This window comes from Suricata suricatta, chromosome 2 (genome assembly GCF_006229205.1).
Source record: "Suricata suricatta isolate VVHF042 chromosome 2, meerkat_22Aug2017_6uvM2_HiC, whole genome shotgun sequence".
Lineage (NCBI taxonomy): Eukaryota > Metazoa > Chordata > Mammalia > Carnivora > Herpestidae > Suricata > Suricata suricatta.
In genome coordinates, this window is record NC_043701.1 from 132,340,083 (window position 1) to 132,363,025 (window position 22,943).

At 55.0% G+C, this 22,943-nt stretch overlaps 1 protein-coding gene and 1 long non-coding RNA gene across 5 annotated transcripts in view; one reads left to right on the top strand and one right to left on the bottom strand.

Annotated features, from left to right (window-relative positions):
- Nucleotides 1-374: 374 nt before the first annotated feature.
- On the bottom strand, nt 375-1,223 carry LOC115272335. Of its 2 annotated transcripts, none has more exons than XR_003900380.1 (2): nt 1,044-1,223; nt 375-914 (listed from the first exon to the last, which is right to left on the bottom strand). It is a non-coding gene; the product is annotated as an uncharacterized LOC115272335 (long non-coding RNA). The 2 variants fall into 2 exon arrangements; XR_003900374.1 differs by having other exon boundaries at nt 1,034-1,223.
- A 19,721-nt stretch (nt 1,224-20,944) lies between these two features.
- The window catches only part of PALD1 (phosphatase domain containing paladin 1), a 68,242-nt gene continuing 66,243 nt past the window's right edge, over nt 20,945-22,943 (top strand). Inside the window, exon 1 of one of the 3 annotated variants that reach the window (XM_029931827.1) lies at nt 20,945-21,012. The gene's annotated coding sequence lies outside the window, so the exon portion shown is untranslated. Of the gene's footprint in view, nt 21,013-21,574; nt 21,666-21,735; nt 22,074-22,943 lie in introns of those variants that run through there. The other 2 variants (XM_029931826.1, XM_029931824.1) reach the window with 2 other exon arrangements.

Genomic DNA, 22,943 nt, shown 5'->3' on the forward strand with positions numbered 1-22,943 from the left:
AAGCAGATTGGATATTTACTCCCATTTCACAGGTGAAGAAACTGGCTCAGAGCTTGCTCAGGACCGAACACCTAGCAAGCAGTGACACTGTGTTGGGACCCAAGTTATTCTGATTCTGGAAGTGATGCGGGATATGACCACGCCCCTTCATTTCCTAGCCCCCTTGCACAGAGAGGCCTCTCCCTGCTGGCCCCCGATCAGGTGACCTCCTGCACTCTGTCAGTATCACCATGTTCATTTCTTCCGTGCTCAGAAATTTTGTTTGGTGCTGTTCATTTTTTGTCTGTTCTTCCCCCACTGGGCTTTTAAGCCAGATTCCCTGTCTGTTCAGTTCACCACTGAACCCCTGGGCTTAGCACAGTTCTAGACGCATATAAGTGCTCAGTACATATTTAATGAGTGAATACATTTAATCCAGTCCCTGGACTGGGGTGGACACAGAGGTAAGATGGCAAGGATGGCGAGATGCTTCTTGATCCAGTGGCTACAGGTAAGCCGCATGGGTCACCGGCTTCCTCTGTTTTCAAGTTCTTCCTGAGCAAAGGTAGAAGGGTACAGAGTAGACATTGACTGAATCCTCAGTATCCCTCTCTCAGCACGCTGACGGCTTGACATCAGCAAGATGATGCTCCTGGCTCCTTAGGAGGATGATTCATGTTAGGGAGCCTTGTATGCCACCCCTTCACCTCCATTCTGGCTCGGACCCTTGAACGAGCTGCGTGATCTGAGCAAGGCTGGCTGGCATCACCCTCCTAGAGGAGGACCAGCCTGACATGGTACAGCTGGTAGGGGCCAGGCCTGTCTGACTCGGAGTCTCATGCTCCCTCCAGCCCTGGTTCTCCCAACCCCTCCTGGGTAGAGCCGGACTCAACTTGTGCTTCCCACAGGGTCAGGAGGTGAAGGCTCCACCAGCCCTGGGAAACAAACAAAGAGACCACCCGGAGAATCCTTCTCCTCCCACTGGGAAGCTTCTCAGAGGTTCCCACAGCCCCACCAGTCACCCCCTGCCTCCCACTTCCCCATTTCCTCCTACTGAGACTCACTGGTGCTGAGGTTGGGCTGGCGTTGGGTGACGCAACCTAGTCTGGGGCTGGAGAGCCTGCTCGTGTGTGTGCGCATGCGTGTTTGTGCGCATGTGTGCGTAAGGCAAGAAGAACCAGAGCTAAGGACAAACACTCAAGGGAGAATATACTGTGAGAATGAGGAGTGTTCAGGGAGTGCCACCCAGGTGCCAGGCATGGGCTATGCGGAGAGCTCTGTCTGCACTATGACGTGGGGTCTCCCCAAACTCCTTGACCACAGCAATCCTCTGGGAGCACTTCATAAGGATAGAGGGAGCCCCAAGAGTCAGGATGCACTTCTTGTGCTCTTTGAAATGTTAACCACATCAAGAGCATGAATGATAGAAACTTACAAAAACCATTCTTTGATAAGTGTAATGACTTAAATTCCTCATGTATTCATTTGCTTTTGTGACTTTTTAATAAGGCATTTTTCATTTAATTTTTTTTGTTTCAGCCAACATTTGCTATCTTCCAAAAACATGAAATTAAAATTTCATGATTTCATTTGAAATTCAAAAGAAGTCAAATGTCCAGCAGTGAATGACTGGATAAAAAATTGTAGCATATCTATACGTTGGGATATGACTCGACAATGAATTGTTGATAGATGCAGTGAGACCATAATGAGAACTTAAAAACACGAGGCAAAAGACAGTATATACTGTTTGATTCCATTTCTTTTTTTTAAATTTTTTAAATGTTTTTTAATTTATTTTTGAGAGACAGAGAGAGAGAGACAGAGCAAGCAGGGGAGAATCAGAGAGAGAGGGAGACACAGAATCTGAAACAGGTTCCAGGCTCTGAACTAGCTGTCAGCACAGAGCTCGACACGGGGCTCGAACCCATGAACTGTGAGATCATGACCTGAGCCGAAGCCGGACACTTAAGCGACTGAGCCGACCAGGTGCCCCTGTTTGATTTCATTTCTATCAAATTTTAGAAAATGCAGAGTAATGATTGTGAGAAGCTGTACAGAACGTGGCTCAGTGGTGATCTGGGAGGAGGGGAGAGACGGAGAAATTACAGAGACACAAGGAAAGGTTTGGGTGTGATACATACATTCATTATCTTGATTGTTGGGATGGCTGTGTAGTATGTCAGAGAGCACCGAACTGCGCGCTTGTGTATCAATCCTACCTTACTAGGGTTGTAACCATGGGGGCACCTGGCTGGCTCAGGTAGAGCATGTGACTCTTGGTCTCAGGGTTGTAAGTTCGAGCCCCACGTTAGGTGTAGAGATTACTTAAAAAAATATTTTTAAGAAAATACAGTTGTGATGATGAATGTAAATATAATAAGCCTTCGAAATAGAAACATTATTATTCAAAATGCAAAAGACTAAATACACATAAATGAAATTTAGATAATTAAGCTGCAATGTTCTTTGTCAATTTGTAGTGCTTATAGTTCTGAGATAGAAGTGTACTTAATAGACTACTTCTGCTAAAGCTTAAAAGTGCACTAAGACTCTTGGAGCATCAAAGTCCACTACGAGACTCCCTGGGGGAGTCTTATTTAGTAAGACTGAAAACGGCGCCATTTCATTGTCTTTTCTCTCTCTCTTCTTTCTTTCCACAAACCCATGAGGTTGGTGCTTCTGTTGGCTTCGTTCTACAGCTGAGGGGTCTGAGGCTCAGAGAGGCTGGGTGAATTGCCCCAGGTCATGCTGGGATCCCAGTCCAGGAAGTCTGACTTCAAAGCCTGAGCTTGGGGAAACTCAGGAAGGGTGGGGGACTTGTATTTCCAAACTTTACCAAGCCTGGTGCCCCCCTGCTTTAGCTGCTGACCACAAGGCTGGCAGGATCCCAGGCTGGTGCCACCCCCACTCACATCAAAGGGCCCCAGGCTTCAAAGGCAGTTGGAGGGGAGATGCACAAACCTGGCTTTGCCAGGAACGCCGGGGGCAGGGGCTAATATGATTAAAGAGAGACCCAGAGGGGCGGGAGGAGTCTTCATGGAGCAGATAATTCAATGGAAAGAACTCGAATACATTCTCACCCATCACCCACCCTCAGCATCTTCCATTCTGTGGCTACTAACAACCTAGACACCTGGGAATTAGGGGTGAGGTCAGAGCTATGCCAAATGTGTGTCCATTCCAGAGATGGAAAAACATGGGGGAAACCAATGGTTTACCAATTTTGTTTACCAAAATTGTTACCGATTTTGTGCCAGGCATAGTGCTGAGTGCTTTGGACACATGCCTCACACACAATTCCAAGAAGCATCTTTCACCTTATATTCTTTAACTATAATTATTCTCATTTTCCTGATGAAAAATTGTGGCTTAGATGGCTTAAATACTTGCCCAAGGTCAAGTTGGAACTAAGCAGCTGAGTGGAATTGGAGCCCAGGTTCGTTTTGACTCTCACCCTCATTCTCCATCCTATCATTTGGAAGAAGACAAACAACTAAGACCCCAGGGTGTTCTTCTGGTCTTTCCTTCACTCTGGCGTGAGAGTGGCAGACACAGGAGGTGGCACTGCCCACCTACCATGTTCTCATCTTTGGGGGACAAAGACTGGGCGATCCAATGCTGAGATAGTGTGCCCATGATTTGAGATGTTATAAATCTCCAAGACCCCCCACACCCCCACCTTATCCTGTGGCTCCCATATCCATCCCCCACATCCGATCACATTATTGCCCCAATCTCCCCCCCCACCCCCCGTAGCTGACACTCAGAGTCAGGGGTCCAAAGTTATGAGGTGAGAGAGGGTCTACATTGGTTTCCCTCCAGGGAGAGCCTGGCCCACTCCTGCTCCTGGCTCACAGCACCCTTGCCCGCCCTCTCCCACCCCATCCTTCAGCTCCCCTTTTTCATTCTCCCCGCGGACTGCACCCTCAGAACCATGTTCTTTCCCTACTGGGAAGATGTAAGGACCCTTTTTCTTCCTGGACCTGCCCCAGCAGGTCTGAAGGGTAATAGAGTAACCGAGACTCACATGGCCCTCCCCTGGGGGTAGCCCTCCAAGGAACTCGCCAACCTCAGAACCGGCCGGGAGGAGAAGAAGTTATTGGCTTAAATTAGTACTAATTATGCTTGTGGTATGTTGGAGGAAGGTGAAGGGAGTTGGGACACCTAAGATCGCTCAGCTCAACCCAGACCAACACATGACCTTGGCCAAGGCACATGGCCTCATGGAGCCTGTTTCTGCATTTGGCACGGTTCCAGGGCCCGTACATCATGCCTCCTATTACCTCCTCTCAGACTATGAGCTTCCAGGGGACAGAGGTCTCCTATTGACCTTGTACCCAATGTCCTGTGTACAATGGGTGCTAATAAATGAGGCAGAAAAGGGCACTTTTCTTATCAGAGAGCTTGCCTTCCCCGAAAAGGTTGGTTGGCTGTTGTTATAGGAAGGTGGCCGAGGCAAAGGAAAGAAGCCCCAGCCTTGGAGTCAAATTTGTGTCCTTCGGTGTGTGTGCCCACCTCTGGTTCGCTTCCCCGTTTGTGGAGGAGGGTCTTAAAGGGATGTGGGGTGCACACCTGGCACTGAGCGGGCACAGCCGAGGTGCCCTGAGGTCACTGCCAAGGCCAGGGAGTGAGCCTTTTGTGGGACCCTCCTGCGGGGGAAAGTGAGCCAAGGACCACCCGGGCAACTCTGCCAGCAAGCCCAGGGACAGGAGGCCAGAGGTGGTGGTGAGTGTCCCCCACCCCCACCCCTCGCCGCCATTCGGGCAGGGAACCCCCCCTCCCCTAGCTCGGGCCTGAGCAGGCTGCCTGTCTTGTTTGTTTGTGGCATCCAGAACTTGGTGTCACCCCTCGGGCATCTCCCCAGCCCTGTGGGGTCCTGGACGGGAGCCCCACAAATGGTACACTCTGAGGTGAGCTTCCCCGACCCTGGGCAGCAGGGTGGTCAGGGCTCTGGGAGCAGCTGGATGTGTCCCCCTCCCACTGCCCCATCCCCATCCTGGGCCTCCGTCCAGGAGACTAATTCTCCTGCTGCTGGCCTGGAGGGGTGGCATGTGCCTGCCTGTGAAATGGGGCCAGGCAGGATGAAATCCCAGTCCAGTGCCATGCGCAGAGCCCCCACTTGGCTTGCTCTGGAGTGCGGGCAGGACAGTCAGGGTGGGTCACACCCCCCTCCCCTTGTGTCCTCTTCTGTGTTTCCTACCCCAGGAGCTGCTGCAGCGCCCCTGGGTTCGGTGAGGGCAGTCTGCGCCCCCCCCCCCCAGGGGAGCCCAGGTGACAGCAGGTGGCGCAGGTGCCATAGTGCATGTGAGGCAGAGCCCGCTTAAAAGCCAAGCACCCTTGTCTCGTTTGGTGCTCACAGCTCTGCAGGGTGGGCTCCGAGCGGTCTGCTTGCTGGAGGTTATGACAGTGACAGGCTAATGAAGTGTAAGTTTCAGACTCTTCTGAGTCCCCCTCCCCATTTTGTATGTTTATATTCTTTCACTTAAAGTCTCCCTCTGCCAACAGTATGAGGCTCAGCCCCTGCAAAAAGTGATCTCTCTGGAGCTCCACCATCAGCTGCCCAGGTTGGGTGGGGGTGGGGGACTAATAGAGGGGGTGCCTGTCAGGGAGGGAGGGGCACCCAGACTGGGTCAAGGGGCTTACATGAGCTCGCCATGATTCTGGGCTTCTCATGACTCCAAACAGCCTGCCACCACCACCCTCCCATCCCCTTTCCCCTTCTGCCCCCTTTGCCTGGTGTGGACGGAGCCAGTGTGGGCAGAGCCCTGTGGTTCCCTCATCAGAGGAAGGGCTGGTCATTACATGGGTGACTGCAAAAACCAGGGGGAAAGGGGATGGAGGAGAAGAAAGAGGCTCTGGAAAGTGGCTGGGTCCCACAGCCCTGCCAGTGTCCTCCATTTGCCTCTGTGCCCCTAGTACCATGAGTGCCCTGACACCCCATCTTTACAGCTGCCCTCCCCAGGCCCCTTGCAGCCGCTCCATCTTTCACAGCCAGCTTGTTGATGGGTTCTGCCTGCTGCATGGTCACTCCCTCACCCCCAAGAGTGCCCCTGTCACCCCCATGCACCACAGAATCTGCCCAGCCTGGGTTGTGGGGCACAGCATTGCCAAATGGGTTCTAGCCCTACCTGACCTCACACCAGCCTCTGACACAGTTGAAATGCTTCCCTACCCCTTGACTTTCATGCCACCCAGCTTCCCTCCCCCCTCCCTGTCCTCTTAGCCTCTTCCTTTGTCACTACCTCATGCCTCACTCCCACGGTGCTCTCTTCCTCCCCCACTACTCCTTCCAGAGCTTCTCCTGGAGGCTTTAACCCCCACCCAGTGCCCAGGGCACCTGCCTTTCTCTACCCCAGACCACTCCTCTTAGCTGGGGACTCCTGACCCACCACCCACCTGCCCATCTCCCCTGGGTTCCCTCATGGGCATCCTGAGCTCCCCCGCCCCTCCAGGACTGAGCTCTGTGTTCCCTGCCCACTGTTCCTGCACTCAAGCCCCTCCCTCTACCCCGTTACTCCACCGGACAGCCCGACTCTCTTCACACCCCAACATCCAACCCAATACCTGCCTCGTCAATTCTGCGTCCAAAAGCATTCTCTAGAACCTGTCTGCTCGTCTCCACCTCCTCTGTCACCACCCTGGTCCCAGTTACCACCGTCTCTGTCCTGGACAACTGCAGTGGCCTCTCGTTGGTCTTCCAACCCTTCAGAGCCTTCAGAGCCCCCGACTGCCTTTAGGGTCAAATACAAGCCCTGGCCCTTGGGCCTCATTGCTCTCCAGCTATACCTGCCTTCTTTCAGTTCCTGGACTTTGATGAGCTTGTTCCCACCTCAGGGCATTTGTCCTTGCCGCCCCTCTACCTGGAATGCCATTTCTCCCACTCTGCCTGCCAAGCATCTATTTGGCCTTCAAGTCTTTGCTTCAATATGAGCTCCTGGGGTGGCTGGGTGGCTCAGTCGGCTAAATGTCCAATTCCTGGTTTCAGCTCAGGTCATGATCTCAAGGTTCGTGAGTTTGAGCCTCTCATTGGTAGGGCTCGTTGCTATCTGTGCAGAGTTTGCTTGGGATTCTCTTTCTGTCTCTCTGCCCCTTCCTGGTGTGTGCTCTCTCTCTCAAAATAAATAAATAAACTTAAAAAAATGACCTCCTTTGGAGGTCCAAAGATGACCTCCCCCCACTCCCTCAGATCACACTGTATTTTTCCTTCAGAACAGCTGAGGCTACATCCTGACTCGTGGGGCTATTGGTTTCTACCTGCCTCCGCCAGCAGACTGTAAGCCCACGTGGGCTGTCGGGTTTCCTGTCTGTGTTGTTCTGCATCTCTACACTTGTCACGATGCACCCAGCAAACAGCTGTTGTGAGAGAGGGGACGAGGCTGGCTGCGGGAGCTGTGCCACCGCCGTCTGTCCGGAAGGTGGCGTCCCAGGACAGAACTTCATCAGCTCTTGCGTTCCAGGACCGCTCCCCCGGGGCCCGGCGCCCCCAAGTGGGAGATGTAAAAGGCAGGTGTGGGAGCCAGCCTGCCCTGTGCACTTTGACGCCTGTGCCTCTGCATTGTGGTTATTTTTACCCACATCTCCTGCAGGGGTTAGGAGCAACTTAAGCCAGAGACCAGATCTAACCAGATTTTTTTTTCCCTTGGTGACCGTGCAGAGCTTGGTTAACCAATGATGAGTGGGAAAAAGAGGTGACTCAGTCTAAATACTTGTACAAAGTATTCAGAATGGTACCTGGGCTGGTGAACGACAGCTTTTATTATTGAACAATTCTGTACCCACTGATGGACCCCCCCAATCCCAGATGCTGGAATCCCGCGGTGTCCCTGGGCAGCATTGCGCATGCTTGGGCCTGGGAGCAAGCGCGCACACACACACACACACACACACACACACACAGGAAAAAAATGCAGGAATGGTACACAGCTCTTCCGCTGGCCACAGTTCAGAAAGGCCAAGGTGCCTCCCTTGCCAGGAAAGGGGAGCCCAGCAGATGCCCTGTCACCGTCCTGGCACTGTGCCCTCTGCTCTTAGTGCCGCTGGCTTGACAGGACTGTTGCTATGGCAGTGGGTGGTGGGGCCTACAGGGGCACAGTGGCGGGCCTTGGTTGAGCTCTTTGGCTTTTTAGAAGGCGATGGCTTCCTGCCAAAGCACAGGCCCTCCTGCTGCCCAGACGTTCAGCTGGCGTGGGCAGCCATGGCCGCACCCAGAGCCCGCCTCGTTACCCTGCCCTGGGAACCGGGAGGCTGAGCCAGCCGCTCACTCTGAGTATTCCCCTGGCCCTAGGCACATGCCCTTCTTGTCCATCCCTTACACATTAGAATGTCTGGCACGGGCCTCCTTTCTGTTGGGCTCCATGGTGAACTGCTCTAGAGTTCCGGTTGTGCCCTGAACATAGAGGCCTGTCATGAATGTCTCAGCACCTTGAAGAGAGTAAAGTTGCGGGACATACTCTGACCTGCTCTAGAGATGGCCTGTCCATCCCGCAAATATTGATTATGTGGCTACGGCTGTATGCCAGCCATTGCTCTGGGTGGAGTTGAGCTGTGAACCCAGATAGACATGTTCGTGCTCTCATGGGGCTGACACCCTAGTGGGGAGGGGACATAAGCAAATCGAGTGTGGGAAGCGTCCCTCGGTGGTGGGTGCAGTGCTCGGGACCTTCCCAGGGTGTGCGGCAGCAGTGAGGGAATGAATGACAGCTCCAGGCAGGGAGACAGGGAAGGCTGCCCCACAGAGGCCACGTTTGAGCAAAGGCCTAGGCAGAAGGCTCTGGAGGAAGTGCATTCTAGGAAGAAGGACCAGCAAGTGCCGAGACCTGAGGGGGACCTGTAGTCCACCATTTTGAGGAACTAAAACAAGTTAAGCTGGAACTCGGGGTGGGGCGGGGGCAAAAGAACTCAGTACACAGATCTTACAGTCCCACGCTGATGGGTTCCCACAGACGTGGACCTCACTGTAACTGCTACCTGGATCAACACAGGGAACATGCCCAGGGCCCCAGCAAGCTCCCTCAGGTCCCCTGCCAGTCAGTGTCACCCCTCGCTCAAAGCTGCCCCCCCTACCTTGACCGTCACAGGCTAGTTGTGTCTGTCCCAGGCCTGCAGTTCAGTGGAGGAAATCTTCCGCTATGTTCTCCTCTCCACCTGGCCTCTCTCCCTCGTGGGGCCTCCGGCGTCCACCCGGGATACTGCGTGTGTGGCTGGTTGGTTCGCCCCGGTTGCTGGGGAGATTTCCATTATGAGGTGACTCCAAGACCTGTTTATCCACTCCCCTCTTGATGGATATTGGAGTTGCTCCCCGGGCCTTCTCGGTGGGGGCTGGGTCTCCTGGCCTTCACTGGCCTGTCTGGCACCCTGTGCTCCAGGACTGCCGGCAGGGAGGAGGGAGGGGAGAAGCAGCTTTGGGATTTTAGGGTCACCCCCATGGGGCTGTGTGGGGTTTTTGTCTCCCACACACTTGTCTTCCTGCTCAGAGCCTGGGCAGGCTTTCTGTGTGTGTGTGTGTGTGTGTGTGTGTGTGTGTGTGTGTGATTTGTGATGATTTGCCCCATTCTGTGGGTTGTCTTTTTTTCAAAGTTGTGCTAAAATATACATGATATAAAATGGATCATTTCAACCACTTTGAAGTATACAGTAGAGTGGCAGCAAGTATATCCACCTTGCACAACCGTCACCACCATCCATCTCCAGAACTTTCTCCAGGGGGAACTCTCTGCCCATTAAACACTAACTTGCAGAGGATTTCGGGGATAGTGGTTTTTAGAGGGGCGGTGGGCAGGGGGCTGGTTGTCCCTGAGTAACGTGGGGGAAGCCGACGGGAGGTGAGAGAGCATGGAACAGGGATCTGTGAGGAAACCAGGGCCCCTGAGTGGGACACTCAGCGCGCCCACCTCCAAGATCCTGCCGGGGCTTTCCTGAATCCCTGCCCTGGGCTCTTTACTTCCTTCTGCCTCATCCTGGCTGTCCCCTCTCTGCCCCTATGGAACTAGGGGGGCACTTTAACTGCTTCATTGTCTCCTGCCAGTGGCAGTTCAGCAGCACACCCCCACAGGCCAGGAGGCAACTGGTGGGCCCAGAAGGAGACTCAGTCTTCAGGTTTCTAAATGTCAGATGTCAGCTAGGTGTGAAGTCAGAGCCAGGAGACAAGCTTCCTGGGGGGTGGGCAGCGTGCTGAGTGGTGAGAGAAAGAAGGACTTCATTCTCCTCAGGGCCCCCCTTAGAAAAGAGCTCCCCCCAGGGGGGTCTGGAGGGACAATAAGGTCTCTCCTGGTTCTGGAAGTTCCCACCGGCTTTTGAAAGCCCTGGGGGTGTTAGGCTGCAGACATCTGGGGCTGGGGGTATGAGATGGGCATTTCTCAAATATTTGAGAGAAAGAGGTACTTAATGAAATGGGATCTGGTGGTCCCCGGCTCAGGGTCACAGGACCAGCTGAGGACCGAGGGGAGTGACTGGGAAGTGGGTGTCAGGTTCGTGTCAGGAGAAAGAAAGGTGTCTTCTACCTGTCACAGTTCTGCAGGGTGGCCCCGGGAGGGTTGCGGTCCAGTGGCAGGTCACCGGCTGGACACAGAACTTGGGAGTCGGAGGGGGCTAGGGGGACACTGGGTGAGTTCTTCAACGCTTCCGTGCCTCTGTTTCTTCCGAAAACAAGGACTGTAATAGGATATGCTTTTCAGAATCGAGTAACAAGGCTGTGGATGTGCTGAGCATGTAGACTGCACCCAGTGAGGACCGGGGTGTCATGGGGAGCGTCCTGGGGTGAGGTGGGGAGCTCAGTTACATCCTCACCAGCGGTCCTCCAGCCCTGATGTTCCCCGGAAGGGGAACCGGGGGGCTCGTTCTGACAGAGTTCAGAGTTATCTGGAGTTTGGTCCCCTGCTACCTCATGGGCAGTCTGTCCGCCTACCCGCCATGGATGCGGTGGGAGCAGAGGAATTTGGGTTTCGTATCAGACACAACTATTCATTCCATGTCGCAGATGAGGCCAGAGAGGTCCTGGACTTGCCCGGTGCGGACACGGTGAGGCAGGAGCTGGGTTAGGGGCTCAGGTCCCCGGAAGCCTGGTCAGGACCCTGAACACCCAGCCTGTCTGGTCCTGGCCCCCATCCAGCCTGGTCCCTTGACCCAGTGAGAGGGGCTGCCTGACTGTCCCGGTTGGGAACAAGGCTGGGGGAGGGGCACCAGGCAAGGTTTCCAAGGAAGTTTCGTTTCTTTAGGCCTCAGGTGAGGACTTCTCTGTCTTTGTCCCAAGAGGAGCCCTCGCCTGGGGCTTCTTGCCGACCTGCTCTGGTAGACAGAGCATGGCAGAGCCTGGCATCAGCAGAGCCACCTTGGATGAGTGGCATGGCCACCGGAGCCCCCTTGCTTTAGGAGGTGGGAGTGGCATCTACCCCTCAACCAGCATGACAAATTCGCACAAGCCCTTGGTAACCCAAAAAGCATTTTCCAGCCCTTGGCGCCAAGCTTGGCCTACAGTAAGGACTCTAGACTTTGCTTTTCTTCCTTATTTCCTCTGCCAGGATCGGCTGTCACAGCGGAAGCACCACTCTGCGGGTTGCAGGCTTATACACGGTTATGACGCTCCTAGGACACGCCATGCCTTGGGCTGGGACACAGAGATGAACAGGGCACGGCCCCTGCCCTTGGGGAGGTCACTGCCTAGCCGTGGAGGGGACAGGCAGGCCATGACCCGCGGGTCCTGCCAGGGGTGCCTTGAGGCGTGCTGCCCTGAGCTCCCTTCCAGGGAACGTGCTGCCGGATGCAGTGAGCTGACTGCCCCCCACCCCCCCACCCCGGCCCAGGCGCCACACCTTCCAATCCAGTGCTACATCAACACGGAAGCCACCATGTCCCCAGGCTGCTCCTGGCCGGCAGCAGAGCTCAGCTGAGATACTAGCTGGGGCCACGGTCGCCTGGCCTGGCCATGATGCGCTTGGGGCTGCACTGGGTCTTGGGCTCTTCCTCCCCGCCCTCCTTCCTTACCCTCTTCTCCTGGATGGCAGGCCTGTCCGGTGCTCTGAACACTCTCACTCTTGCTCCCCCTCCTCCCCGCCCCAGCCTTTCCCGTGCTTTCCCCCCAGTGAGCCTCTTGCACTGCTAACCTTGCCTTGCTGTCTGCTTTCTAGTGGGTCATTCCTGACATCCAGTATAAAATGGCACGTGTGCCCTGACAGCAGGCCAGAGGAAGACATCAGATGTCTCACTTTGTTGCTGGGTCACAGGGACAGCCCAGTGTTGTCGGGGGGAGAGGTGCACCGGTTGAAGCCACTCTGCCCGGTGAGAATCCCACTCGGCCCCTTACCAGCTGTGTGCCCTGGGCAGCTTAGTTCACCTCCCCGAGCCTCAGTTTCCTCATCTGCTGAAGGGGCTAAGACTACTCTTGCCTCATGGGAAGGAGGGAAGCCTTGGCTGAGTTACTATGGGTGTTGCCAAAGCGAAGCGAGTTCATGCACACGGACTGCGGCCCAGAGAGAAGGCTCAGGGTTTACCCTTCCCTGCGGGAGGGAAGACTGTGCAGAGGAGGGGACAGGATACCACCTCTGAATCTGCTGCCTCTCCTTCCGGAAAGCACCTGGATTTGGGGGACTACATGTGCTCCTGAGCCTCGGCCAGCACACTCTTCTTTTTTCTAATTTATTTTTAATGTTTATTTATTTTTGAGAGAGAGAGAGAGAGAGAGAGAGAGACAGAGAGAGACAGAGAGAATGGGGGAGGGGCACAGAGCAAGAGAGAGACTCAGAATCCAAAGCAGGCTCCAGGCCTGAGCTGTCAGCATAGAGCCTGATGTGGGGCTTGAACTCAAGAACTGTGAAATCATGACTGAGCTGAGCTGCATGCTTAACCGACTGAGCCGTCTGTCAGCACACTCTTGAGAGGGGTTGCTACCATCCACTGCCCTATGAGCTGCAGGTGGGAATGTTGCATCCATGCTAATGGCAGGGGGCGCGGGGGGGGGGGGGGCCGAGGCCAAAATCCTAGGACAAGATAGGCAGCTAAGAGCTGGCATGGACTATTGCGGCTGGAAGAGCCCCTCAGAGTTCATTGGCTCAGAGGTTCTGAAACACCAGTCGCAGCCTTGAAACTGGCCAGGGAGCATTCCCAGAGTCTCACCCTGGAAATCCTGGCTCAGGAGGACTGGGGTGGAGCCCAGCGGTCTGAGGTTGAACCTTTCTTGCTGGCAATTCAAATGCACACACAGGCAAGCTGGGAAACAATGGTCTAGTCCTGGCCCATGATTTACCCCTGACTGCCAGGGCAATGAATGCCTGTCTCAGCTGGCCTGGGCCCCGGGCAGGGTGGAGGGGGCTGGGGGTGGAGGGGGTGCTAGTCCAGGCCTCCCAAGTCAGCAGTAGTTCAGTGGCCTCCAGTTTCTGTGAATGCGCATGGTGTGCCATTGTGCTTCTGAGTTTGTTTTGGAGAGGGACAGCCTCTAATGAGCTGGCCTGTCTCCCTGTGGCTTTGGGCATCCCACGCCCACTGCTGGGTGCCTCCAAGACAGCAAAGGGAGAGTGGGGTGGTGTCTGTCCCTTCTGAGAAGCCAAGTTCTAGGCCATTATGGACACAGAAGGAGACTGGGGCAGGTAGTGAGTTCCTGGTCTCTGGGAGCAGTCAAGCAGAGGCAGGGACCACTGCCTTTGGGAACTTCATACAGGTACTCCTTCCTCATCTGGCAGGGTACACTGCTTCACCTCTCAGCCTTTCTTTCTTTTTTTTAAAAAATGTTTTATTTATTTTTGAGAGACAGCATGGGCAGGGAAGGGTCAGAGAGAGAGGGAGATACAGAATCTGAAGCAGGCTCCAGGCTCTGAGCTAGCTGTCAGCACAGAGCCTGCCACGGGGCTTGAACACACGAACCAGGTGCCCCAGCCTTTGTTTCTTTAAAACGCATGTATTACATCCATTGTATAAAGCAACTTGGGGGGTTGCTTTAAGATACTCCAGCAAGAAAGCCAAAAGAAAAAAAGAGACGACAGTAGATGAAGCAAAATCTTGGTAGTTGTCCTATCTGACTGATGGGTACATAGATTCAAGTACACTAGCCTCTATTGTTGTGCATATATAAAATGTTCAAAATAAAAATTAAAAATGACTTAATTATTAGAATACATCATAAATAGGAGAACCTGGGTGGCTCAGTCGATTAAGCATCCGATGTCAGCTCAGGTCATGATCTTGCGGTTTGTGAGTGAGCCCCACATCGGGCTCTGTGTTGACAGCTCAGCTCAGAGCCTGGAGTCTGCTTCGGGTTCTGTGTCTCCCTCTCTCTCCGTCCTCCCTTTCTCACATTCTCTTTCTCAAAAATAAATAAACATTAAAAAAATTAAAGAGAAAAGAATATGTCATAGATGTATGGGGTAAAAAGGTCCACTGTACAAAAGGCCAGTGAGTGGAAGGAAAGTGGGCTTCCCTTTCTCAGAACCCATTTCCCTTGCCCGGACTAAGCCCTCTCCCTGGAGTCTTCCACAGCCTGCAGAGACTGAGCATGTGTGTACAAATCTATGAGCTCATTTTAGAAATTATTTTAAAATAGGTAACATATACACGTAGAACAATATTCAAGTGCATGGGGAGGTATGCAGCAAAAATGTGTATATACCTCTATCTATCTATCTATCTATCTATCTATCTATCTATCTATATCTATCTATTCATACTCTTTTTGCAACTCCTAAATGCTAGAACATTAGACATTTTGTCCTACAATTTCTTCTCCTGCTCCCTCCCTTTGCCTCCCCTCCTTCCTTCTTAACTCAGCTGCCGAGTTGAATACACCATTTTCCTGAACTCTCAGCCCCTCATCACCATCGACGTATGCAAAGCTTTTCTCTTGTGTGGTTCTCTTTGTTTTCCCTTCGTCTCATCTTTTTCCTCGTAGGCACCCATGGTCGGGCGTCTGATAAACGTTTTCACGTAACGTACGTATCCTCACTTAGGAAGACTATGGTACTCGTCTGTGTATAGTGTTGTTACTTTCCATCGCGGGTATTTTGTGGCCAGTTGAGCCCTGCTGGTGAGTTTACCCCAGGACGCTGCATTTGCACGCTTGCTCCCCGTTTCTGTGCACACATCAGGGTTGTTGGGGGAAACTGTATTGCAGGATTCCGCGCTTGGAATCCATGTGACTTATCCATTCCTCTGGGGGTGGGCCCTGCACTGTCACAGACAACACGGCCCTAACTGTCCATGTCCATGTCCACGTGCACGTCCACGTCTGGACTTGGCTCCCCGCTCTAGAGATCCCTGTGCATCAGCCCACATACGTGTGCCTCATGTTTCAAAACAGCTGCGTGGTATTTTCCGTTTCTGGATGCTCCGTACTTTATCTAGTCGATCACCTCTGTCCGCAGGCATTTTGGTAGTTCCAATCTTCCACCACCGCCAAGTGTGAATAGCCTCGTACAGTGGTCAGTTGGCGAGTGTGTACAAATGTGGGAGAATTCCTCGGAAAGGGAGTTGCTGCGGCAGAGTGTGTATGTGTTGCTGGACAGTGTGGCAGGCCCCTCTGCTGCCCCCCACGGAAGCTGTCTTCCAGCATTACGGTTCTCTGGGGCTCAGAGAGGGTGACTGAGGGGGCCGGGATGACACAGCTAGTGAGTGCTGACACTGCAACTAGAACCCGGTCTTTCCAAGGCATTTGGCTGGCTCCTGGGTGTCCCGAGCTGCTGGGGCCAGGACCTCCCCTGTAAGTCTGGGGGCGTTGGCCTCTCCTGGAACATTCCTGGGAAGCCAGCACTGCTGCCCGCAGGTCTGGTGAGGGGTCTGCCCAGGACCCACGTGAAGGCTTCGGGAAGACGCTGGGTCAGGCCTCTCACCCCCCTGCCCCCACCTCCTACCACCCCCCGCCCCCCCTCACTGACAGCATCTTCATAAATGGCTCTGTCAGCCTGAGACATCCTTGGGAGCCTGAGTGGTGTTGCTTGGAGACAACTGGGCAACAGATCTGGGTTATTTAAAGGAGAGAGAGGGAGGGAGGGAAGGGGTGACAGCCTGTTTATTCAGGAATGGATGATCTCCGTGCTGCACGGTTTGGCAGACCCCCTCTCTGCCTCCCCCCACCTCCCGCCTCATTATTCCCAGTGTCCGGGGCCTGGGATCCTTCAGTGAGTCCCAGAAAAAGGCCACTCAGAGCTCCTTTCCGATAGCAGTGGGGGCAGGGGATTCTCTGCGTGTTCTAGGGAGGCACTAGACAGGTGCTGAGTGGGGAAGGCAGAGAGGGGAGGAAGTGAAAGCAGATGAAGGAGCCCTCAGAGAGAACCTTCTGGTGATAACAGTAGCCACAACTACTATTAGGCATTTACCTTCCTCTCAGACAACTAATTTTTGAGAGCTTTAACAACACTGTCAAGGTAGATGTGACTACCCCCATTTTATAGATGCGGGAACAGAGGCTCAGAGGTGCTCAGACACTTGCCTGAGGTCACACAGCTAACAAGTGGCAGACACTGAATTAAAACTCGGGTTTGGGGGCGCCTGGGTGGCTCAGTAGGTTGCATGTCTGACTTCGGCTCAGGTCCTCACCTCACAGTTCGTGAGTTCAAGCTCTGCATCAGGCTTGTGCTGACAATTCAGAGCCTGGAGCCTGCTTTGGATTCTGGGTCTCCCTCTCTCTCTGCCCCTCCACTGCTCGTGCTCTCTCTCTCAAAAATAGATAAACATTAAAACAATTTAAAAAATAAAAAATAAAGCTCGGCTTTGTCTGATGCAGAAGCTGAAATAAATCACTGAACGTTGCTAGAGCGGCCAGGGCCCTGGCAGGGCACCAGTTTTCATCCTGAGCTGACCTGGGGGTCATGTTGAGTGCCCCTGTCCCCACTCCCCCAGCATCCTGGTCCCCCCCTCCCCCATTGCAGGAAATACCTCACTCTGAAACCACCAACATGCCTGTCTGCTTCTCCCACAGGTCTCTGAGCACCTGGGGTGGGGTGGGACCTTGCCTGTCTCTGCCCTGAACCCACGGTCAGGCCTTGTAGGTACTTAGAGAGCATTGTCACAAGGAACTCGGATGCCTGAGCAGCTCTCCTTGAGACAGGGTCCTCACTGTCACCCTGACAGCCTTGCAGGGACCAAAGGACAGTGACCTCCCACCCCCCTCCCCCTGGCTTTCTCTGCCCCAGTTGGACAGACTTGGGCTTTTCAGCACTCTCCTGGGGCTGGGGTTCAGATCTGCACCCTCCCGCTGTCTTGCGGGGATGGAGCAAGGCGCAATCTGATCAGCGGGGAGCCCTCTGAAGCTCAGGGCAGGGTGGCAAAGGCTGCTGGGCCTGGGAGCATGGGGTATCCGGCCCTGTGTGGTCTGGGCTGCCCCACTGAAAGGAAGTTAGCTCCTCAGTGCCCTAGCCTTTAGAGAGAAGACCGCTCGAACTGGGCTGGGCTGAACTGTGGTGAGTAGGTGGGTGGGGGCAGAATGGGAGGGACAAGGCAAGATGAGTTACTAGGTGCCCTCAGAGGCCTCAGTCATTTCTAAATTAGCCCTACCCTACCCTCTTCTATACCCTTCTCTTGTATTATTTTCTTCATGGCATGAATCCCTCTGAAATGATCTTGCTTCTGTTTTTGTTTACTTGTTTATTATATCCTTCACCCCCACCTTACTAAAATGTCAGCCCCATGAAGGCCAGACCTCATCCATCTCATTCACTGCTCTGGGCCTAGAACAGGGCTTGGCATATAAAAGGGGCTCTGTAGGTGTTTGTTAACTGACTGTCTGACTGACTGAATGGAATATTTGTTGAATAAGTGAGCCAGGATTTTTTCTCTCTTTTCCCTTTTCTTTTGAGGGAGAACTCTCTCTGTAGTTCTCGAGGAAGTTTCTGGAAACAGAATCACCCTCCTCTCATATGTCCTGGGCAGTCTTCAGTCAGGCGCTGAGTGGCACTGGGGGAGGGAGAGGAAGTCCCCCTGCCCTCAGGGACAGAATTCTCAAACTGTAGGTCACAGGTAAAATCAGCTTGTGTACTGCAATCAGCAAGAACAGAAACAGGACATGATACATTAGAAAGTGTCAGAGTGTATCACATGCAGAAGGCTATGCATATTTTTGGTGAAACACACACATTTTCAAGTCTCTGTATAGTTGGTGGTCCCACTGTAAAACATATTTATTTCTTTGAATATCAGTCAAAAAAGTTGGAACCCAGTGTATGAATTTCAGTCGTGGGAGATGTCATCCTTGAACCCAGACTCAAAAGAGGGTATGACCAATAACATTAATGATCCTGCTGATAATGATGATGCCAGTTATGGAACATTCTGTACCAGGTAGGGGTGCTTGGGCCCCGGGGCTGGGAGAGGTGGGGGGCAGAGTCCTGAGCAGAGAGAGGTCCCGTTAGCAAGGAGAACTGCCTGGAGGAGGTGGAACTCCATCTTGAAGAACCCCTTGGCCCTGGCAGGGTCAGAGTGCAAAGCTCAGGTGGCTGAGTGCCCGGAAAACCTTCAATCCTCCAGACATCCCTGGGAGGCAGGACCCTGTCTGGAAGCCCCGGGATGTTCTCAGGAGGGGCTGGAACAGAAGAGGGGTATTGGATCCTGGAGAGGGGGCAGTGGGCCTGGAAGGCCAGACAGCCAAGGCAGGACCCCAGGCAGCGGGGCAGTGGGAACGGGTCTGTGCTGGGACTCGGCAGCAGGTGTGTCATGCCGGAGGCTCAGAGACAACCTGGCTCAGGGGGAAGGACCGCAGGCTCCAAGACACCCACCCATCCTGGAGGGCCCACGTGGGTCCCGCATCACGAGCATGACAGTGCCACGGGAGCAAGGCTAGGTGGCCTCCCAGCCCTGACTCCGTCCATTCCCCCAGCCCTGCACCCCGCAGCCTGCAGGGGCTTGGCAGGGAGGAGCGGGAGGGCCTGTTTCTCATCTTTCGTCAAGTCCCCTCTGCTGGATTGAACTCCGTTCCTCTGCCTTCCGGCGAGTCATTTGTGCCTGTCAGGAAATAATTCCTGCCCTGTGTGTTCCCATGAGGGATCCTGGGTTCCCACAGCTTATGTTTCTGGACAGGGACTGAACGTGGGAGTTCTCTTCCAAGGGCGACGGCACCTTGCTCGCTTGGGCAGGGAGAGGCGGCAGTGGTACTGGAAGTGTGAGTCGTGGGGTTCGCAGCCATTCTTTGTAGCTTTGGGCTGTGCTAGGCTGGTTTGTGGGTATGCTACTCCTATTCACATGTAGAACCACGCTCGCCTGTGTGCCCACATTCATGCCCATTGGACACTTGTGCAAACGTTTATTCACATCTTTGCAAACATGAGCGCATGCATGAGCAACACAGGCATGTAGGTATGCACACATAAGTACATACAGTTGTACTGGGCCGCCTACCGGGCCCTGTCATTCTTTAGTGGATGAGATGTCTTGGGTGCTTGTGTGTGTGTGATGTGGGGTGGTGGTAGTTCTGGTGGGGGTGCTGGCAGAGTGGCATCAGTCCCGAGCCCTCTAGTTTCTGAGGTCCTGTTCTGGGACTATCCATCCTTTCTCAGGAACTTCTGGGCTTCTGCTCTAAGCTTCCAGACTTCTCAGCAAGCTTCTGGGGCAGTCTGGGCCAAGAGAGTTGGCACAAGGGATTCTTCCCTTCTGCTTGGGGCTAGGGAGAGAACAGAGTCTTCTCTTGGGTATACCTAGGGCTTCTCTGTGTCCTTTCCTCCTCCCTCAGTGTTCAGCCTTCACTCCCTTCCAGGCCCAAGTTGGGGCAGATCTGGTCCTGAAGGTTTTCTTGTGGTTGGGGGGGACCCCCAGCCCCATGACCAGGAGGGACTGAGCAAAGCCTCAGGGGCTAGGTCTGAGTTGGCGAGGCTGGGCACCGTGGCCTGGGTGCAGTCTGTGGCCTGTCCCTGAAACACCTTGGAGCCCCCAACCCTTTACTTCTGGGGTCTACCAGCTAAGCCTCGAGGCTGTCTACTGGGGCTCGAAGGGCATTGATTGGTGGCTTTCCTGGGGACACCTGTGCCCTGGGCTCTTCTGCTTGATTCAACTGTAACACCTACTTTGTGCGCGGTGAATACACATGAATGGGCGTGGTGCTGCGCTGGGGACCAGAAGACAGGTCAACTCAGAATTTTGTCTTCCAGGAGCTCAGTCTAGAGAAACAGACCACCACAGCCCTCAGCATCTGCCGGACAGCGAGGGAGGAAGAGCAGTGTGTATGCACGCGTGTGTGTTTGTGTGTCTGCGCCTGCACCTTCTTGTCTGCGCGGGCTTCTGTGTGCGCTCAAGCTAGTGCTAGACCTAGACTTAGTCCTGGCCTCCAGGGGGCGCTATCCGGGAAGGCAGCATCCTCGGGGTGGCAGCAGGGGCCCCAGTGGGGAATCCAGCAGCGGGTGGGGTGAGTTAGGCGCCCCAGCTCCCCGGCTTCTCAGCATCTCCTTGAAGGAGGGCAGGCCAGAGTATAGATGAGGAACTTGGGGATCCGAGAGCTTATGTCACGTTTCCCAGACCACACAGCAGTAGACTGTGAGCCAATGTGAGCCCAGCTTTGCTGGCCACTGACGGCCGTCAGGTGTGCGTCCCTGGCCCCTCCTGGACCTTCTCTTCCCCTCTTCTCACACATCTCAGTCCGGAAAAAGGCAGGCCTGGAGCGGAGGGCAAGTCTTCCCTGGGCCTCAGTTTCCTCATCTACTAAAATAGGGGTAAGAACAGTACTTAGCTCGGAAAATGATCAAGGCGAATGAAGCATTTGAAAGATGCTGGACACCTGGTAATTGAACCACAAGCGACAACCATTCCTTTGGTCTTCATTTATTCCCAGGGCGGACCCGGTGCTGCGGGAGCTTCGGGCCTCTGTTCCAGCCCAGCGCCCTCTCGCCCGACTTCGGGAAGAGGGCAGGACCCCGCTGCCTTCGTCCTGGGGAGCTCTGGCTCCACCGACTCCCGGCCCCGAGTTGGGGCGAGGCAGCTAGTGACAGGTGAGGAAGAAGGATTTCCCCTGTGGAGAGAGGGAGGAAGTGACTCACCAACCACAACAAAGCCAGTCTCCCGGAGAGGAAGCCGCGGTGGGAGAGTGACTGCACGTGGGTACCGGCGGGGGCGTGCGAGCCACCGGCCCACGTGAGTTGCTGGGGCGTGGATGGGGGTGGGAGCGGGGCCACCTAAGGGGCGGGGATGGTGCTGTCCCTGCCGGCAGTCCTTGAATGGGGGCAGAGGGACCCCTTTCCTTCCAAAGTTTCTGCCCCGCCGTTCCCTTTTAAGCCTCTGGGAGCCGAGGGACTTCCAGGGCTTGGGAAAAACCCACGATTCAGCGGACCGTCTGCTCTTTACACCCCTTGACACTGGGGTGGCTGAGGCCCAGAGAAGGCACTCGCCTAGTTCAGGTTGCACAGCACTGTGAGACATTTATTCAGGCTCCCTGATGCCCATCTGGGTCCCACCAAGGCGCAGCCTGGCTTTAAAAAGCCGAGAGGGGCGAGGGCAGCCCCGGCCTGCAGATCTCCCGGGGAGCTGGAGTTTGGGAAGGCGTGTGGCGCCCAAAGCGTTTGCTTCTTTCAGCCATGGAGGCTGGAAGGAAGGTTGGGGATCTTCCAGAAGGAGTTGAACTAATGACAGGGGAAGAGGAACTGGCTTCTCGGGCAGTCTCCCCCGCCCCAAACTTTTCCTCCTAGCAGAGGGTGGGCGGGCAAAGAAGGAAGCAGGGCCGGAGAAGGTGGGGCCAGCCGTTCCCTCTCTGCCCGGGAACTGCGGATGCCAATCCGGACGCGGCTTGGGTGAGTGTGTCTTTAAATCCGAGCCCCCCGCCTCCAAGGCGGCTGGGGCGGGGGCTCAGGCTGGCTGGTCGGGAGGTAGTGGCAGGCGCGTTGATTGGCGGTCAGGCCTGGTCCGCCCCTCGGCGTGGGGGGCGCGGGGCGCGGGGCACCGAGGTGCGCGCTGGCTCCGGAGCGCGCGTCTCTCACGGCCGGCTAGCGCGGGCTGCGGTTCTCGTGGCCTCGCCTCCTGCGCCCTGCCTGGCCGCCTCCGGAGCCGCCTCTGCCCACGGATGGGCTGGGGAAGTGGGGAGGAGCGAGCCGGAGCCCGCGCCGGGCGCGCCCTGCAGCTGCCTGACTCGGCGCCCGAAGTCCGGGCGCAGCGCGCTAGCCGCAGGAGCGCGGATGTCCCCCGGAGCCGCGGGTTGGCAGGTACTGACGCGTTCGCCCCCCGGGGCTGGCGAGGGGAGGGCAGATCTGGAGTCCCCTGGGCAACCCGGCCTGGGTCTGCTCAGACCACCCACTCCGGATCCCCGGGAGTGCATGCTTTCTGGGCTCCCATCCAAACAAACCCGCGCGGAATTAATGCCTGGGAGAGAAGCGGGACCTCACTAAAGAGTGGGAGGTTACTGAGTCGTTTGCCGGGCGCTGGGCTATCTTCTCCCCCAAGGTTTCCCCCGCACTGGGCTAAACGTGGGCTGGCAGCACCTCCGCTGTTGGGGGCTAGGCCTGGGGCACGGCGCCTGAGCCAGGCTCACTGTGCGGCTGGGAGGAGCGAAACAGCCTCATGATCTACTCATGGGGTCCCCGAGCTCAAGTTTAAGGGGCTGGGGGCCCATGGAACTGGTTAGAGTAAAGAGGTCACAGTGGGCTTTGATCTTGAGCCCCTTTGCCCTCTCCCTCTCTAGGCCTGGGTCTCCCAGGAGATCCCCTTCTCATCCTCAAGAGATTTTTCCTGAAGATCAGTGACTTGTAGAAAAGCAGAGTGGGGTGTGGGGGAGACTGGGAGACGTTTGGCACCTGACTCTAACGTAGCCAGGATGGTTGGAACGTGTTGTTAACCCTTGTGGAGTCAGAGATGGAAGAAAGCTTCCTGGCTTCAAGAAGCTTCTGGGATTCTTTCCTCTCACCACCTCTTTGGCTTCGGTGCAGAGCAGCTAGACCCAGTGACTGAGCACTTCTTAAATGCCAGGCCCCAGGCTCTGCTGGGGAGGATGGGAATGTGGGAGTGTGGAAGGGTGCTGTCCTCAGGTGGCTCAGCCATATGGTGAATGCAAAACAAACATACAGAAAGTTTGCCGA